The following is a 17,910-nucleotide window of genomic DNA, read 5'->3' as shown; positions in this document are numbered from 1 at the left end:
TTCTATGAAAATAAGCGATATTTCAGGTTAAAAACGGGGATTTCTATGAAAATACGCGATATTTAAGGTTAAAAACAGGGATTTCTATGAAAATAAGCGATATTTAAGGTTAAAAACGGGGATTTCTATGAAAACAAGCGATATTTAAGAATAAAAACGGGGATTTCTATGAAAATAAGCGATATTTAAGGTTAAAAACAGGGATTTCTATGAAAATAAGCGATATTTAAGGTTAAAAACCGGGATTTCTATGAAAATAAGCGATATTTAAGGTTTAAAACAGGGATTTCTATGAAAATAAGCGATATTTAAGGTTAAAAACGGGGATTTCTATGAAAATAAGCCATATTTTAGGGGAAAAACAGGGATTTCTATGAAAATAAGCGATATTTTAGGGGAAAAACAGGGATTTCTATGAAAATAAGCGATATTTAAGGTTAAAAACAGGGATTTCTATGAAAATAAGCGATATTTAAGGTGAAAAACAGGGATTTCTATGAAAATAAGCGATATTTTAGGGGAAAAACAGGGATTTCTATGAAAATAAGCGATATTTAAGGTTAAAAACAGGGATTTCTATGAAAATAAGCGATATTTAAGGTTAAAAACAGGGATTTCTATGAAAATAAGCGATATTTTAGGGTTAAAAACAGGGATTTCTATGAAAATAAGCGACATTTAAGGTGAAAAACAGGGATTTCTATGAAAATAAGCGATATTTTAGGGGAAAAACGGGGATTTCTATGAAAATAAGCGATATTTTAGGGGAAAAACAGGGATTTCTATGAAAATAAGCGATATTTAAGGGGAAAAACAGGGATTTCTATGAAAATAAGCGATATTTTAGGGGAAAAACAGGGATTTCTACGAAAATAAGCGATATTTTAGGTTAAAAACCGGGATTTCTATGAAAATAAGCGATATTTTAGGGTTAAAAACGGGGATTTCTATGAAAATAAGCGATACTTAAGGTGAAAAACAGGGATTTCTATGAAAATAAGTGATATTTTAGGGTTAAAAACAGGGATTTCTATGAAAATAAGCGACATTTAAGGTGAAAAATAGGGATTTCTATGAAAATAAGCGATATTTAAGGTTAAAAACAGGGATTTCTATGAAAATAAGCGATATTTTAGGTTAAAAACAGGGATTTCTATGAAAATAAGCGATATTTAAGGGGAAAAAACGGGGATTTCTATGAAAATAAGCGATATTTAAGGTTAAAAACAGGGATTTCTATGAAAATAAGCGATATTTCAGGTTAAAAACAGGGATTTCTATGAAAATAAGCGATATTTAAGGTTAAAAACAGGGATTTCTATGAAAATAAGCGATATTTTAGGGTAAAAAACAGGGATTTCTATGAAAATAAGCGATATTTAAGGTTAAAAACAGGGATTTCTATGAAAATAAGCGATATTTTAGGGGAAAAACAGGGATTTCTATGAAAATAAGCGATATTTAAGGTTAAAAACAGGGATTTCTATGAAAATAAGCGATATTTAAGGTTAAAAACAGGGATTTCTAAGAAAATAAGCGATATTTCAGGTTAAAAACAGGGATTTCTATGAAAATAAGCGATATTTAAGGTTAAAAACAGGGATTCCTATGAAAATAAGCGATATTTCAGGTTAAAAACAGGGATTTCTATGAAAATAAGCGATATTTAAGGTTAAAAACAGGGATTTCAATGAAAATAAGCGATATTTAAGGTGAAAAACAGGGATTTCTATGAAAATAAGCGATATTTCAGGTTAAAAACAGGGATTTCTATGAAAATAAGCGATATTTAAGGTGAAAAACAGGGATTTCTATGAAAATAAGCGATATTTTAGGTTAAAAACGGGGATTTCTATGAAAATTAGCGATATTTAAGGTGAAAAACAGGGATTTCTATGAAAATAAGCGATATTTAAGGTTAAAAGCAGGGATTTCTATGAAAATAAGCGATATTTCAGGTTAAAAACAGGGATTTCTATGAAAATAAGCGATATTTAAGGCTAAAAACAGGGATTTCTATGAAAATAAGCGATATTTTAGGGGAAAAACAGGGATTTCTATGAAAATAAGCGATATTTCAGGTTAAAAACAGGGATTTCTATGAAAATAAGCGATATTTTAGGTTAAAAACAGGGATTTCTATGAAAATAAGCGATATTTTAGGGTTAAAAACGGGGATTTCTATGAAAATAAGCGATATTTTAGGTTAAAAACAGGGATTTCTATGAAAATAAGCGATATTTAAGGTTAAAAACGGGGATTTCTATGAAAATAAGCGATATTTTAGGGGAAAAACAGGGATTTCTATGAAAATAAGCGATATTTCAGGTTAAAAACGGGGATTTCTATGAAAATACGCGATATTTAAGGTTAAAAACAGGGATTTCTATGAAAATAAGCGATATTTAAGGTTAAAAACGGGGATTTCTATGAAAACAAGCGATATTTAAGAATAAAAACGGGGATTTCTATGAAAATAAGCGATATTTAAGGTTAAAAACAGGGATTTCTATGAAAATAAGCGATATTTAAGGTTAAAAACCGGGATTTCTATGAAAATAAGCGATATTTAAGGTTTAAAACAGGGATTTCTATGAAAATAAGCGATATTTAAGGTTAAAAACGGGGATTTCTATGAAAATAAGCCATATTTTAGGGGAAAAACAGGGATTTCTATGAAAATAAGCGATATTTTAGGGGAAAAACAGGGATTTCTATGAAAATAAGCGATATTTAAGGTTAAAAACAGGGATTTCTATGAAAATAAGCGATATTTAAGGTGAAAAACAGGGATTTCTATGAAAATAAGCGATATTTTAGGGGAAAAACAGGGATTTCTATGAAAATAAGCGATATTTAAGGTTAAAAACAGGGATTTCTATGAAAATAAGCGATATTTAAGGTTAAAAACAGGGATTTCTATGAAAATAAGCGATATTTTAGGGTTAAAAACAGGGATTTCTATGAAAATAAGCGACATTTAAGGTGAAAAACAGGGATTTCTATGAAAATAAGCGATATTTTAGGGGAAAAACGGGGATTTCTATGAAAATAAGCGATATTTTAGGGGAAAAACAGGGATTTCTATGAAAATAAGCGATATTTAAGGGGAAAAACAGGGATTTCTATGAAAATAAGCGATATTTTAGGGGAAAAACAGGGATTTCTACGAAAATAAGCGATATTTTAGGTTAAAAACCGGGATTTCTATGAAAATAAGCGATATTTTAGGGTTAAAAACGGGGATTTCTATGAAAATAAGCGATACTTAAGGTGAAAAACAGGGATTTCTATGAAAATAAGTGATATTTTAGGGTTAAAAACAGGGATTTCTATGAAAATAAGCGACATTTAAGGTGAAAAATAGGGATTTCTATGAAAATAAGCGATATTTCAGGTTAAAAACAGGGATTTCTATGAAAATAAGCGATATTTTAGGTTAAAAACAGGGATTTCTATGAAAATAAGCGATATTTAAGGGGAAAAACGGGGATTTCTATGAAAATAAGCGATATTTAAGGTTAAAAACAGGGATTTCTATGAAAATAAGCGATATTTCAGGTTAAAAACAGGGATTTCTATGAAAATAAGCGATATTTAAGGTTAAAAACAGGGATTTCTATGAAAATAAGCGATATTTTAGGGTAAAAAACAGGGATTTCTATGAAAATAAGCGATATTTAAGGTTAAAAACAGGGATTTCTATGAAAATAAGCGATATTTTAGGGGAAAAACAGGGATTTCTATGAAAATAAGCGATATTTAAGGTTAAAAACAGGGATTTCTATGAAAATAAGCGATATTTCAGGTTAAAAACAGGGATTTCTAAGAAAATAAGCGATATTTCAGGTTAAAAACAGGGATTTCTATGAAAATAAGCGATATTTAAGGTTAAAAACAGGGATTCCTATGAAAATAAGCGATATTTCAGGTTAAAAACAGGGATTTCTATGAAAATAAGCGATATTTAAGGTTAAAAACAGGGATTTCAATGAAAATAAGCGATATTTAAGGTGAAAAACAGGGATTTCTATGAAAATAAGCGATATTTCAGGTTAAAAACAGGGATTTCTATGAAAATAAGCGATATTTAAGGTGAAAAACAGGGATTTCTATGAAAATAAGCGATATTTTAGGTTAAAAACGGGGATTTCTATGAAAATAAGCGATATTTAAGGTGAAAAACAGGGATTTCTATGAAAATAAGCGATATTTAAGGTTAAAAGCAGGGATTTCTATGAAAATAAGCGATATTTAAGGTTAAAAACAGGGATTTCTATGAAAATAAGCGATATTTAAGGGGAAAAACAGGGATTTCTATGAAAATAAGCGATATTTTAGGGGAAAAACAGGGATTTCTATGAAAATAAGCGATATTTTAGGGGAAAAACAGGGATTTCTATGAAAATAAGCGATATTTTAGGGTTAAAAACAGGGATTTCTATGAAAATAAGCGATATTTAAGGTTAAAAACAGGGATTTCTAAGAAAATAAGCAATATTTAAGGTTAAAAACAGGGATTTCTATGAAAATAAGCGACATTTCAGGTTAAAAACAGGGATTTCTATGAAAATAAGCGATATTTATGGTTAAAAACAGGGATTTCTATGAAAATAAGCGATATTTTAGGTTAAAAACGGGGATTTCTATGAAAATAAGCGATATTTTAGGTTAAAAACAGGGATTTCTATGAAAATAAGCGATATTTAAGGTTAAAAACGGGGATTTCTATGAAAATAAGCGATATTTAAGGTTAAAAACAGGGATTTCTATGAAAATAAGCGATATTTAAGGTTAAAAACAGGGATTTCTATGAAAATAAGCGATATTTAAGGTTAAAAACAGGGATTTCTATGAAAATAAGCGATATTTAAGGTTAAAAACGGGGATTTCTATGAAAATAAGCGATATTTAAAGTTAAAAACGGGGATTTCTATGAAAATAAGCAATATTTTAGGTTAAAAACAGGGATTTCTATGAAAATAAGCGATATTTAAGGTTAAAAACGGGGATTTCTATGAAAATAAGCGATATTTAAGGTTAAAAACAGGGATTTCTATGAAAATAAGCGATATTTTAGGGGAAAAACAGGGATTTCTATGAAAATAAGCGATATTTAAGGGGAAAAACAGGGATTTCTATGAAAATAAGCGATATTTTAGGGGAAAAACAGGGATTTCTACGAAAATAAGCGATATTTTAGGTTAAAAACAGGGATTTCTACGAAAATAAGCGATATTTTAGGTTAAAAACCGGGATTTCTATGAAAATAAGCGATATTTTAGGGTTAAAAACGGGGATTTCTATGAAAATAAGCGATACTTAAGGTGAAAAACAGGGATTTCTATGAAAATAAGTGATATTTTAGGGTTAAAAACAGGGATTTCTATGAAAATAAGCGACATTTAAGGTGAAAAATAGGGATTTCTATGAAAATAAGCGATATTTCAGGTTAAAAACAGGGATTTCTATGAAAATAAGCGATATTTTAGGTTAAAAACAGGGATTTCTATGAAAATAAGCGATATTTAAGGGGAAAAACGGGGATTTCTATGAAAATAAGCGATATTTAAGGTTAAAAACAGGGATTTCTATGAAAATAAGCGATATTTCAGGTTAAAAACAGGGATTTCTATGAAAATAAGCGATATTTAAGGTTAAAAACAGGGATTTCTATGAAAATAAGCGATATTTTAGGGTAAAAAACAGGGATTTCTATGAAAATAAGCGATATTTAAGGTTAAAAACAGGGATTTCTATGAAAATAAGCGATATTTTAGGGGAAAAACAGGGATTTCTATGAAAATAAGCGATATTTAAGGTTAAAAACAGGGATTTCTATGAAAATAAGCGATATTTAAGGTTAAAAACAGGGATTTCTATGAAAATAAGCGATATTTCAGGTTAAAAACAGGGATTTCTATGAAAATAAGCGATATTTAAGGTTAAAAACAGGGATTCCTATGAAAATAAGCGATATTTCAGGTTAAAAACAGGGATTTCTATGAAAATAAGCGATATTTAAGGTTAAAAACAGGGATTTCAATGAAAATAAGCGATATTTAAGGTGAAAAACAGGGATTTCTATGAAAATAAGCGATATTTCAGGTTAAAAACAGGGATTTCTATGAAAATAAGCGATATTTAAGGTGAAAAACAGGGATTTCTATGAAAATAAGCGATATTTTAGGTTAAAAACGGGGATTTCTATGAAAATTAGCGATATTTAAGGTGAAAAACAGGGATTTCTATGAAAATAAGCGATATTTAAGGTTAAAAGCAGGGATTTCTATGAAAATAAGCGATATTTAAGGTTAAAAACAGGGATTTCTATGAAAATAAGCGATATTTAAGGTTAAAAACAGGGATTTCTAAGAAAATAAGCAATATTTAAGGTTAAAAACAGGGATTTCTATGAAAATAAGCGACATTTCAGGTTAAAAACAGGGATTTCTATGAAAATAAGCGATATTTATGGTTAAAAACAGGGATTTCTATGAAAATAAGCGATATTTTAGGTTAAAAACGGGGATTTCTATGAAAATAAGCGATATTTTAGGTTAAAAACAGGGATTTCTATGAAAATAAGCGATATTTAAGGTTAAAAACGGGGATTTCTATGAAAATAAGCGATATTTAAGGTTAAAAACAGGGATTTCTATGAAAATAAGCGATATTTAAGGTTAAAAACAGGGATTTCTATGAAAATAAGCGATATTTAAGGTTAAAAACAGGGATTTCTATGAAAATAAGCGATATTTAAGGTTAAAAACGGGGATTTCTATGAAAATAAGCGATATTTAAAGTTAAAAACGGGGATTTCTATGAAAATAAGCAATATTTTAGGTTAAAAACAGGGATTTCTATGAAAATAAGCGATATTTAAGGTTAAAAACGGGGATTTCTATGAAAATAAGCGATATTTAAGGTTAAAAACAGGGATTTCTATGAAAATAAGCAATATTTAAAGTTTAAAACGGGGATTTCTATGAAAATAAGCGATATTTAAGGTTAAAAACAGGGATTTCTATGAAAATAAGCGATATTTTAGGTTTAAAACGGGGATTTCTATGAAAAAAAGCGATATTTAAGGTTAAAAACAGGGATTTCTATGAAAATAAGCGATATTTAAGGTTAAAAACGGGGATTTCTATGAAAATAAGCGATATTTAAGGTTAAAAACAGGGATTTCTATGAAAATAAGCGATATTTAAGGTTAAAAACAGGGATTTCTACGAAAATAAGCGATATTTATGGTTAAAAAGAGGGATTTCTATGAAAATAAGCGATATTTCAGGTTAAAAACGGGGATTTCTATGAAAATAAGCGATATTTTAGGGGAAAAACAGGGATTTCTATGAAAATAAGCGATATTTAAGGTTAAAAACTGGGATTTCTATGAAAATGAGCGGTATTTAAGGTTAAAAACAGGGATTTCTATGAAAATAAGCGATATTTAAGGTTAAAAACAGGGATTTCTATGAAAATAAGCGACATTTAAGGTTAAAAACGGGGATTTCTATGAAAATAAGCGATATTTAAGGTTAAAAACAGGGATTTCTATGAAAATAAGCGATATTTTAGAGGAAAAACAGGGATTTCTATGAAAATAAGCGATATTTAAGGTTAAAAACAGGGATTTCTATGAAAATAAGCGATATTTAAGGTTAAAAACAGGGATTTCTATGAAAATAAGCGATATTTAAGGTTAAAAACGGGGATTTCTATGAAAATAAGCGATATTTAGGGTTAAAAACGGGGATTTCTATGAAAATAAGCGATATTTAAGGTTAAAAACGGGGATTTCTATGAAAATAAGCGATATTTAAGGTTAAAAACGGGGATTTCTATGAAAATAAGCGATATTTAAGGTTAAAAACAGGGATTTCTATGAAAATAAGCGATATTTAAGGCTAAAAACAGGGATTTCTATGAAAATAAGCGATATTTAAGGGGAAAAACGGGGATTTCTATGAAAATAAGCGATATTTAAGGTTAAAAACGGGGATTTCTATGAAAATAAGCGATATTTTAGGTTAAAAACGGGGATTTCTTTGAAAATAAGCGATATTTTAGGTTAAAAACCGGGATTTCTATGAAAGTAAGCGATATTTTAGGTTAAAAACAGAGATTTCTATGAAAATAAGCGATATTTTAGGTTAAAAACGGGGATTTCTATGAAAATAAGCGATATTTTAGGTTAAAAACGAAGATTTCTTTGAAAATAAGCGATATTTTAGGTTAAAAACGGGGATTTCTATGAAAGTAAGCGATATTTAAGGGGAAAAACAGGGATTTCTATGAAAATAAGCGATATTTAAGGTTAAAAACAGGGATTTCTATGAAAATAAGCGATATTTTAGGTTAAAAACAGAGATTTCTATGAAAATAAGCGATATTTTAGGTTAAAAACAGGGATTTCTATGAAAATAAGCGATATTTTAGGTTTAAAACGGGGATTTCTATGAAAAAAAGCGATATTTAAGGTTAAAAACAGGGATTTCTATGAAAATAAGCGATATTTAAGGTTAAAAACGGGGATTTCTATGAAAATAAGCGATATTTAAGGTTAAAAACAGGGATTTCTATGAAAATAAGCGATATTTAAGGTTAAAAACAGGGATTTCTATGAAAATAAGCGATATTTATGGTTAAAAAGAGGGATTTCTATGAAAATAAGCGATATTTTAGGTTAAAAACAGAGATTTCTATGAAAATAAGCGATATTTTAGGGGAAAAACAGGGATTTCTATGAAAATAAGCGATATTTAAGGTTAAAAACTGGGATTTCTATGAAAATGAGCGGTATTTAAGGTTAAAAACAGGGATTTCTATGAAAATAAGCGATATTTAAGGTTAAAAACAGGGATTTCTATGAAAATAAGCGACATTTAAGGTTAAAAACGGGGATTTCTATGAAAATAAGCGATATTTAAGGTTAAAAACAGGGATTTCTATGAAAATAAGCGATATTTTAGAGGAAAAACAGGGATTTCTATGAAAATAAGCGATATTTAAGGTTAAAAACAGGGATTTCTATGAAAATAAGCGATATTTAAGGTTAAAAACAGGGATTTCTATGAAAATAAGCGATATTTAAGGTTAAAAACGGGGATTTCTATGAAAATAAGCGATATTTAGGGTTAAAAACGGGGATTTCTATGAAAATAAGCGATATTTAAGGTTAAAAACGGGGATTTCTATGAAAATAAGCGATATTTAAGGTTAAAAACGGGGATTTCTATGAAAATAAGCGATATTTAAGGTTAAAAACAGGGATTTCTATGAAAATAAGCGATATTTAAGGCTAAAAACAGGGATTTCTATGAAAATAAGCGATATTTAAGAGGAAAAACGGGGATTTCTATGAAAATAAGCGATATTTAAGGTTAAAAACGGGGATTTCTATGAAAATAAGCGATATTTTAGGTTAAAAACGGGGATTTCTTTGAAAATAAGCGATATTTTAGGTTAAAAACCGGGATTTCTATGAAAGTAAGCGATATTTTAGGTTAAAAACAGAGATTTCTATGAAAATAAGCGATATTTTAGGTTAAAAACGGGGATTTCTATGAAAATAAGCGATATTTTAGGTTAAAAACGAAGATTTCTTTGAAAATAAGCGATATTTTAGGTTAAAAACGGGGATTTCTATGAAAGTAAGCGATATTTAAGGGGTTAAACAGGGATTTCTATGAAAATAAGCGATATTTAAGGTTAAAAACAGGGATTTCTATGAAAATAAGCGATATTTTAGGTTAAAAACAGAGATTTCTATGAAAATAAGCGATATTTTAGGTTAAAAACGGGGATTTCTATGAAAATAAGCGATATTTTAGGTTAAAAACAGGGATTTCTATGAAAATAAGCGATATTTAAGGTTAAAAACGGGGATTTCTATGAAAATAAGCGATATTTAAGGTTAAAAACAGGGATTTCTATGAAAATAAGCGATATTTAAGGTTAAAAACGGGGATTTCTATGAAAATAAGCGATATTTTAGGTTAAAAACAGGGATTTCTATGAAAATAAGCGATATTTAAGAGGAAAAACAGGGATTTCTATGAAAATAAGCGATATTTTAGGTTAAAAACAGGGATTTCTATGAAAATAAGCGATATTTAAGGTTAAAAACAGGGATTTCTATAAAAATAAGCGATATTTAAATTTAAAAACGGGGATTTCTATGAAAATAAGCGATGTTTTAGGTTAAAAACAGGGATTTCTATGAAAATAAGCGATATTTAAGGTTAAAAACGGGGATTTCTATGAAAATAAGCGATATTTAAGGTTAAAAACAGGGATTTCTATGAAAATAAGCAATATTTAAAGTTAAAAACAGGGATTTCTATGAAAATAAGTGATATTTTAGGTTAAAAACAGGGATTTCTATGAAAATAAGCGATATTTAAAGTTAAAAACGGGGATTTCTATGAAAATAAGCGATATTTAAGGTTAAAAACAGGGATTTCTATAAAAATAAGCGATATTTTAGGTTAAAAACAGGGATTTCTATGAAAATAAGCGATATTTAAGGTTAAAAACAGGGATTTCTATGAAAATAAGCGATATTTCAGGTTAAAAACAGGGATTTCTATGAAAATAAGCGATATTTAAGGTTAAAAACAGGGATTTCTATGAAAATAAGCGATATTTTAGGGTTAAAAACGGGGATTTCTATGAAAATAAGCGATATTTAAGGTTAAAAACGGGGATTTCTATGAAAATAAGCGATATTTAAGGTTAAAAACAGGGATTTCTATGAAAATAAGCGATATTTAAGGTTAAAAACAGGGATTTCTATGAAAATAAGCGATATTTAAGGTTAAAAACGGGGATTTCTATGAAAATAAGCGATATTTAAGGTTAAAAACAGGGATTTCTATGAAAATAAGCGATATTGTAAGGTGAAAAACAGGGATTTCTATGAAAATAAGCGATATTTTAGGTTAAAAACAGGGATTTCTATGAAAATAAGCGATATTTAGGGTTAAAAACGGGGATTTCTATGAAAATAAGCGATATTTAAGGTTAAAAACGGGGATTTCTATGAAAATAAGCGATATTTAAGGATAAAAACGGGGATTTCTATGAAAATAAGCGATATTTAAGGTTAAAAACAGGGATTTCTATGAAAATAAGCGATATTTAAAGTTAAAAACGGGGATTTCTATGAAAATAAGCGATATTTTAGGTTAAAAACAGGGATTTCTATGAAAATAAGCGATATTTTAGGTTAAAAACGGGGATTTCTATGAAAATAAGCGATATTTCAGGTTAAAAACGGGGATTTCTATGAAAATAAGCGATATTTAAGGTTAAAAACAGGGATTTCTATGAAAATAAGCGATATTTAAGGTTAAAAACGGGGATTTCTATGAAAATAAGCGATATTTAAGGTTAAAAACAGGGATTTCTATGAAAATAAGCGATATTTAAGGTTAAAAACAGGGATTTCTATGAAAATAAGCGATATTTAAGGTTAAAAACGGGGATTTCTATGAAAATAAGCGATATTTAAGGTTAAAAACAGGGATTTCTATGAAAATAAGCGATATTTTAGGTTAAAAACAGGGATTTCTATGAAAATAAGCGATATTTAAGGTTAAAAACGGTGATTTCTATGAAAATAAGCGATATTTAAGGTTAAAAACAGGGATTTCTATGAAAATAAGCGATATTTAAGGGGAAAAACAGGGATTTCTATGAAAATAAGCGATATTTAAGGTTAAAAACGGTGATTTCTATGAAAATAAGCGATATTTAAGGTTAAAAACGGGGATTTCTATGAAAATAAGCGATATTTAAGGGGAAAAACGGTGATTTCTATGAAAATAAGCGATATTTAAGGTTAAAAACGGGGATTTCTATGAAAATAAGCGATATTTCAGGAAAAACAGGGATTTCTATGAAAATAACCGATATTACAGGGGAAAAACAGGGATTTCTATGAAAATAAGCAATATTTAAGGTTAAAAACAGGGATTTCTATGAAAATAAGCGATATTTAAGGTTAAAAACGGGGATTTCTATGAAAATAAGCGATATTTAAAGTTAAAAACGGGGATTTCCATGAAAATAAGCGATATTTTAGTGGAAAAACAGGGATTTCTATGAAAATAAGCGATATTTAAGGTTAAAAACAGGGATTTCTATGAAAATAAGCGATATTTTAGGTTAAAAACAGGGATTTCTATGAAAATAAGCGATATTTAAGGTTAAAAACGGGGATTTCTATGAAAATAAGCGATATTTAAGGGGAAAAACGGTTATTTCTATGAAAATAAGCGATATTTCAGGTTAAAAACGGGGATTTCTATGAAATTAAGCGATATTTAAGGTTAAAAACAGGGATTTCTATGAAAATAAGCGATATTTAAAGTTAAAAACGGGGATTTCTATGAAAATAAGCGATATTTTAGTGGAAAAACAGGGATTTCTATGAAAATAAGCGATATTTTAGGTTAAAAACAAGGATTTCTATGAAAATAAGCGATATTTATGGTTAAAAACGGGGATTTCTATGAAAATAAGCGATATTTAAGGTTAAAAACAGGGATTTCTATGAAAATAAGCGATATTTAAGGTTAAAAACAGGGATTTCTATGAAAATAAGCGATATTTAAGGTTAAAAACAGGGATTTCTATGAAAATAAGCGATATTTAAGGTTAAAAACGGGGATTTCTATGAAAATAAGCGATATTTAGGGTTAAAAACGGGGATTTCTATGAAAATAAGCGATATTTAAGGTTAAAAACGGGGATTTCTATGAAAATAAGCGATATTTAAGGTTAAAAACGGGGATTTCTATGAAAATAAGCGATATTTAAGGTTAAAAACAGGGATTTCTATGAAAATAAGCGATATTTAAGGCTAAAAACAGGGATTTCTATGAAAATAAGCGATATTTAAGAGGAAAAACGGGGATTTCTATGAAAATAAGCGATATTTAAGGTTAAAAACGGGGATTTCTATGAAAATAAGCGATATTTTAGGTTAAAAACGGGGATTTCTTTGAAAATAAGCGATATTTTAGGTTAAAAACCGGGATTTCTATGAAAGTAAGCGATATTTTAGGTTAAAAACAGAGATTTCTATGAAAATAAGCGATATTTTAGGTTAAAAACGGGGATTTCTATGAAAATAAGCGATATTTTAGGTTAAAAACGAAGATTTCTTTGAAAATAAGCGATATTTTAGGTTAAAAACGGGGATTTCTATGAAAGTAAGCGATATTTAAGGGGTTAAACAGGGATTTCTATGAAAATAAGCGATATTTAAGGTTAAAAACAGGGATTTCTATGAAAATAAGCGATATTTTAGGTTAAAAACAGAGATTTCTATGAAAATAAGCGATATTTTAGGTTAAAAACGGGGATTTCTATGAAAATAAGCGATATTTTAGGTTAAAAACAGGGATTTCTATGAAAATAAGCGATATTTAAGGTTAAAAACGGGGATTTCTATGAAAATAAGCGATATTTAAGGTTAAAAACAGGGATTTCTATGAAAATAAGCGATATTTAAGGTTAAAAACGGGGATTTCTATGAAAATAAGCGATATTTTAGGTTAAAAACAGGGATTTCTATGAAAATAAGCGATATTTAAGAGGAAAAACAGGGATTTCTATGAAAATAAGCGATATTTTAGGTTAAAAACAGGGATTTCTATGAAAATAAGCGATATTTAAGGTTAAAAACAGGGATTTCTATAAAAATAAGCGATATTTAAATTTAAAAACGGGGATTTCTATGAAAATAAGCGATGTTTTAGGTTAAAAACAGGGATTTCTATGAAAATAAGCGATATTTAAGGTTAAAAACGGGGATTTCTATGAAAATAAGCGATATTTAAGGTTAAAAACAGGGATTTCTATGAAAATAAGCAATATTTAAAGTTAAAAACAGGGATTTCTATGAAAATAAGTGATATTTTAGGTTAAAAACAGGGATTTCTATGAAAATAAGCGATATTTAAAGTTAAAAACGGGGATTTCTATGAAAATAAGCGATATTTAAGGTTAAAAACAGGGATTTCTATAAAAATAAGCGATATTTTAGGTTAAAAACAGGGATTTCTATGAAAATAAGCGATATTTAAGGTTAAAAACAGGGATTTCTATGAAAATAAGCGATATTTCAGGTTAAAAACAGGGATTTCTATGAAAATAAGCGATATTTAAGGTTAAAAACAGGGATTTCTATGAAAATAAGCGATATTTTAGGGTTAAAAACGGGGATTTCTATGAAAATAAGCGATATTTAAGGTTAAAAACGGGGATTTCTATGAAAATAAGCGATATTTAAGGTTAAAAACAGGGATTTCTATGAAAATAAGCGATATTTAAGGTTAAAAACAGGGATTTCTATGAAAATAAGCGATATTTAAGGTTAAAAACGGGGATTTCTATGAAAATAAGCGATATTTAAGGTTAAAAACAGGGATTTCTATGAAAATAAGCGATATTGTAAGGTGAAAAACAGGGATTTCTATGAAAATAAGCGATATTTTAGGTTAAAAACAGGGATTTCTATGAAAATAAGCGATATTTAGGGTTAAAAACGGGGATTTCTATGAAAATAAGCGATATTTAAGGTTAAAAACGGGGATTTCTATGAAAATAAGCGATATTTAAGGATAAAAACGGGGATTTCTATGAAAATAAGCGATATTTAAGGTTAAAAACAGGGATTTCTATGAAAATAAGCGATATTTAAAGTTAAAAACGGGGATTTCTATGAAAATAAGCGATATTTTAGGTTAAAAACAGGGATTTCTATGAAAATAAGCGATATTTTAGGTTAAAAACGGGGATTTCTATGAAAATAAGCGATATTTCAGGTTAAAAACGGGGATTTCTATGAAAATAAGCGATATTTAAGGTTAAAAACAGGGATTTCTATGAAAATAAGCGATATTTAAGGTTAAAAACGGGGATTTCTATGAAAATAAGCGATATTTAAGGTTAAAAACAGGGATTTCTATGAAAATAAGCGATATTTAAGGTTAAAAACAGGGATTTCTATGAAAATAAGCGATATTTAAGGTTAAAAACGGGGATTTCTATGAAAATAAGCGATATTTAAGGTTAAAAACAGGGATTTCTATGAAAATAAGCGATATTTTAGGTTAAAAACAGGGATTTCTATGAAAATAAGCGATATTTAAGGTTAAAAACGGTGATTTCTATGAAAATAAGCGATATTTAAGGTTAAAAACAGGGATTTCTATGAAAATAAGCGATATTTAAGGGGAAAAACAGGGATTTCTATGAAAATAAGCGATATTTAAGGTTAAAAACGGTGATTTCTATGAAAATAAGCGATATTTAAGGTTAAAAACGGGGATTTCTATGAAAATAAGCGATATTTAAGGGGAAAAACGGTGATTTCTATGAAAATAAGCGATATTTAAGGTTAAAAACGGGGATTTCTATGAAAATAAGCGATATTTCAGGAAAAACAGGGATTTCTATGAAAATAACCGATATTACAGGGGAAAAACAGGGATTTCTATGAAAATAAGCAATATTTAAGGTTAAAAACAGGGATTTCTATGAAAATAAGCGATATTTAAGGTTAAAAACGGGGATTTCTATGAAAATAAGCGATATTTAAAGTTAAAAACGGGGATTTCCATGAAAATAAGCGATATTTTAGTGGAAAAACAGGGATTTCTATGAAAATAAGCGATATTTAAGGTTAAAAACAGGGATTTCTATGAAAATAAGCGATATTTTAGGTTAAAAACAGGGATTTCTATGAAAATAAGCGATATTTAAGGTTAAAAACGGGGATTTCTATGAAAATAAGCGATATTTAAGGGGAAAAACGGTTATTTCTATGAAAATAAGCGATATTTCAGGTTAAAAACGGGGATTTCTATGAAATTAAGCGATATTTAAGGTTAAAAACAGGGATTTCTATGAAAATAAGCGATATTTAAAGTTAAAAACGGGGATTTCTATGAAAATAAGCGATATTTTAGTGGAAAAACAGGGATTTCTATGAAAATAAGCGATATTTTAGGTTAAAAACAAGGATTTCTATGAAAATAAGCGATATTTATGGTTAAAAACGGGGATTTCTATGAAAATAAGCGATATTTAAGGTTAAAAACGGGGATTTCTATGAAAATAAGCGATATTTAAGGTTAAAAACGGGGATTTCTATGAAAATAAGCGATATTTAAGGTGAAAAACAGGGATTTCTATGAAAATAAGCGATATTTAAGGTTAAAAACGGGGATTTCTATGAAAATAAGCGATATTTAAGGTTAAAAACGGGGATTTCTATGAAAATAAGCGATATTTAAGGTTAAAAACAGGGATTTCTATGAAAATAAGCGATATTTAAGGTTAAAAACGGGGATTTCTATGAAAATAAGCGATATTTAAGGTTAAAAACGGGGATTTCTATGAAAATAAGCAATGTTTTTGTGGAAAAACAGGGATTTCTATGAAAATAAGCGATATTTCAGGTTAAAAACAGGGATTTCTATGAAAATAAGTGATATTTAAGGGGAAAAACAGGGATTTCTATGAAAATAAGCGATATTTAAGGTTAAAAACAGGGATTTCTATGAAAATAAGCGATATTTAAGGTTAAAAACAGGGATTTCTATGAAAACAAGCGATATTTAAGGTTAAAAACGGGGATTTCTATGAAAATAAGCGATATTTAAGGTTAAAAACGGGGATTTCTATGAAAATAAGCGATATTTAAGGTTAAAAACAGGGATTTCTATGAAAATAAGCGATATTTCAGGTTAAAAACGGGGATTTCTATGAAAATAAGCGATATTTAAGGTTAAAAACGGGGATTTCTATGAAAATAAGCGATATTTAAGGTTAAAAACAGGGATTTCTATGAAAATAAGCGATATTTAAGGTTAAAAACGGGGATTTCTATGAAAATAAGCGACATTTAAGGTTAAAAACGGGGATTTCTATGAAAATAAGCGATATTTAAGGTTAAAAACAGGGATTTCTATGAAAATAAGCGATATTTAAGGTTAAAAACAGGGATTTCTATGAAAATAAGCGATATTTCAGGTTAAAAACAGGGATTTCTATGAAAATAAGCGATATTTAGGGTTAAAAACAGGGATTTCTATGAAAATAAGCGATATTTTAGGTTTAAAACGGGGATTTCTATGAAAATAAGCGATATTTTAGGGTTAAAAACGGGGATTTCTATGAAAATAAGCGATATTTAAGGTTAAAAACAGGGATTTCTATGAAAATAAGCGATATTTAAGGTTAAAAACCGGGATTTCTATGAAAATAAGTGATATTTAAGGGGAAAAACAGGGATTTCTATGAAAATAAGCGATATTTTAGGGTTAAAAACGGGGATTTCTATGAAAATAAGCGATATTTAAGGTTAAAAACAGGGATTTCCATGAAAATAAGCGATATTTAAGGTTAAAAACAGGGATTTCTATGAAAATAAGCGATATTTAAGGTTAAAAACAGGGATTTCTTTGAAAATAAGCGATATTTAAGGTTAAAAACAGGGATTTCTATGATAATAAGCGATATTTTAGGTTAAAAACAGGGATTTCTATGAAAATAAGCGATATTTCAGGTTAAAAACGGGGATTTCTATGAAAATAAGCGATATTTAAGGTTAAAAACAGGGATCTCTATGATAATAAGCGATATTTTAGGTTAAAAACAGGGATTTCTATGAAAATAAGCGATATTTCAGGTTAAAAACGGGGATTTCTATGAAAATAAGCGATATTTAAGGTTAAAAACAGGGATTTCTATGAAAATAAGCGATATTTAAGGTTAAAAACAGGGATTTCTATGAAAATAAGCGACATTTAAGGTTAAAAACGGGGATTTCTATGAAAGTAAGCGACATTTAAGGTTAAAAACGGGGATTTCTATGAAAATAAGCGA

At 28.6% G+C, this 17,910-nt stretch overlaps 1 long non-coding RNA gene across 1 annotated transcript in view; it reads left to right on the top strand.

Moving 5' to 3' along the window:
- Positions 1–17,910, top strand: part of LOC125687857 (uncharacterized) — a 109,357-nt gene that overhangs the window by 72,903 nt on the left and 18,544 nt on the right. The window contains exons 20-24 of the long non-coding RNA XR_007374497.1: positions 1,343–2,081; positions 3,644–4,588; positions 6,396–6,805; positions 14,022–14,268; positions 17,221–17,836. This is a non-coding gene — a long non-coding RNA (uncharacterized LOC125687857). The remainder of the gene's footprint in view (positions 1–1,342; positions 2,082–3,643; positions 4,589–6,395; positions 6,806–14,021; positions 14,269–17,220; positions 17,837–17,910) is intronic.

The sequence above is a fragment of the Lagopus muta genome, unplaced genomic scaffold (assembly GCF_023343835.1).
Source record: "Lagopus muta isolate bLagMut1 unplaced genomic scaffold, bLagMut1 primary scaffold_93, whole genome shotgun sequence".
Taxonomy (NCBI): Eukaryota; Metazoa; Chordata; class Aves; order Galliformes; family Phasianidae; genus Lagopus; species Lagopus muta.
The sequence above is the reverse complement of the archived record's forward strand: the minus strand, read 5'-3'. Positions and strand labels throughout refer to the sequence as shown.